The sequence below is a fragment of the Penaeus monodon genome, chromosome 40, assembly GCF_015228065.2.
Source record: "Penaeus monodon isolate SGIC_2016 chromosome 40, NSTDA_Pmon_1, whole genome shotgun sequence".
NCBI lineage: Eukaryota > Metazoa > Arthropoda > Malacostraca > Decapoda > Penaeidae > Penaeus > Penaeus monodon.
The window spans coordinates 9990405-9992904 of record NC_051425.1 but is presented as its reverse complement, the minus strand read 5'-3'; the positions used below and the strand labels follow the sequence as shown (position 1 = coordinate 9992904).

Sequence of the window (2500 nt, the reverse complement as noted above, 5' to 3'; positions counted from 1 at the left end):
AAAAAAAAAAAAAAAAAAAAAAAAAAATGGAGTTATTTGCTTTGAATGGCAGAAGAATTAGTGATGTACATCGCGACCTAATCAAGAACGGCAGATGGCAACAGCGCCATACGGTGTTGCCAGACGGTGAGCGATGGTTCACAGAACATAACGGGACTATTCTCCCTGGGTTGTCTTTGCATATTTTCTCTCTTTCTTGTCTTTTTTTAATCTTCTAAATGAGTATTTTTACTGTCATAAATGTCTAGCCGGTGATGAAATAGATTTTGATAAGAAACCACGCTCACAAAATACGAAATTCAAGGAGGTATTACACACACTCCTGTTAGAATATTACTCTCCTGGCGATGCGACTCGTAATATATATATATATATATATATATATATATATATATATATATATATATATATATATATAACAAAGAACATACGTAGATAAAGATAACCATGAAAAAAGCATAACGGTAGATACATTTCCCCCCAAAAATTGTGTAAAACTTCAAGACGCGAAGTTAATGAGCTTCTTCGTTGACCATGAACCTGAACTGAACATTTTGGGGCTGCCAATTGTTCTTTTTTTAATTTTTTTTTCGGCGAATATGCAAAAAAAGATAAAAAAGGAGGGGGGGGGGGTGATTTAAACATCGGTGAACATGGGTGGTTAAGATGAGAGATTCCGTCGGGCGGAGGGAAATAATGTTGATACTGAATCACGAGGAAATCGGCGACATATTTGTTTGTGAAGTGGGCTCTGACGGAGGGCGTGCGGAGACTAACAGTAATGTGGAATATGTAGGTCACCTGACCCCTTCTCCTCCCCTACCCCACCCTCCCACCCCTGCCTCCTCCCTCCCTTTCCCATTCCCTCTCCCCTTCTCCCTCCCCTCCCCTCCCTCCTTCCCCCCCATCTCTCCTCCGTCTCCTCCCCCTTCCCCCTCCCTCTCCCTCTCCCCTTCTCCCCCTCTCCCTCTCCCCTTCTCCTCCCTCTCCCCTTCTCCTCCCTTCCCTCCCTCCCCCCAGCAATCCAGGTAAAGGACCTGTGACGTCACAGCCCGTAAAGATGCTCATCGAAGCTTCTCGTTGGATTTTGTGCTTGTTTGCCAACGTGCGCGTTTTGAGGCTGAATCTCGCTGGTGTAGATAACATAGATAGCACGCGTTTTTAGAGCACACACACACAAACATGCACACACGCACACGAATACACCGCACGAACACACATTCAAATATATGCACAACAACTCACAATCACACACGAACACACACATGCAAAGACACCAACGTGCACACACACGCACGTCCACACACATACAGATGTATAGGCCTATGTATAATATATATATATATATATATATATATATATATATATATATATATATATAGGCCTATATATATAATCTGTGTGTGTGTGTGTGTGTGTGTGTGTGTGTGTGTGTGTGTGTGTGTGTGTGTGTGTGTGTGTGTGTGATGAGTAATGTGATAGCATAGTTTACTATGAGTATAGGTTATCCCAACTAAATGAACACTGAATCGTAATGTTAACTATATCAACCCATGTTTCTCTACACACCAAGAAGTTATCAAACACAAAATAAATGGCAGCCAAGTACACACAAAAAAATGATTGGTTTGACTTGAAGAGGGTGACTGAACCCCCGTCCCTTTTCCAAATCCAAAAGTACCCAGTTCGTCAAAATCATGGAGTTAGAAGTGCCCAGTCCATCTAAAAATCAGTCAGATAAAAGTACCCTATTCGTTAAAATCGGGGGAAGTCCATCGAAATTATTGAGATGCAAGTACAAAGCTCTTCGAGGGCAGGACACGAGTGCCCCCTTCAGGAGGGCAGCGGTGCCCCTCGATGCACCTGCGTCCTCGCGCGGTCGGGCAGCGCCGGTGATTTCAACGCTGCTTTTGCTACGATTTTCGCTTTTGCGAGTTTTGGAAATACTTTTTTCTTTTTTGAGTTATTCTGTCTTCTTATTACTATTTTCGTTGTATAGTGTATTTGGTATTTTCGTGTGTAGTGTGTGTACATGCTTCTTGTCTTTGTAAATGTGATAATAGTGATAAAATGCATGTGTAAAAGTGACGGAACATTATCGCTTGGCGTTACCTTCTGTGACTTGTTGGCTGACGTCTAAATAAACCTTAAATCTCCTCTCTCTCTCTCTCTCTCCCTTTCTTCCTCTCTGTCCTCCTCCGCGCGCGCAGAACCTCCGTCTCACTCGCTGTCCAAACGAACACTGTCTGACGCGGAAGTCGCCTCGCCCGCGACACCTGCCCCGCCACCGCCACGATCCCCCGCACCGCCACCGCTACGCCTTCTAGCACCTCCAGCGAAGACCGCTACCGCCGCGCCTTCTAGCTCCTCCAACACCGCTACGCTTTTAGCACTTCCAGCTACGTACCTCCAACACCGCTACGCCTTTTGGCTCCATCAACGCCACTACGCCGTTTAGCACCGCTACCGCTACAGTTTCTGGCCCCTCCACCGCCGCGCC

The 2500-nt window shown here is 45.1% G+C and overlaps 1 protein-coding gene across 7 annotated transcripts in view; it reads right to left on the bottom strand.

Annotated features, from left to right (window-relative positions):
* LOC119598115 (carboxypeptidase M-like) overlaps nucleotides 1-2500 on the bottom strand; it is a 104607-nt gene that overhangs the window by 49620 nt on the left and 52487 nt on the right. Inside the window, exon 1 of one of the 7 annotated variants that reach the window (XM_037947744.1) lies at nucleotides 2113-2252. The exons of 5 other annotated variants lie outside the window; for them this stretch is intronic. The gene's annotated coding sequence lies outside the window, so the exon portion shown is untranslated. Of the gene's footprint in view, nucleotides 1-2112; nucleotides 2253-2500 lie in introns of those variants that run through there. One more of the 7 variants, XM_037947745.1, reaches the window with a different exon arrangement.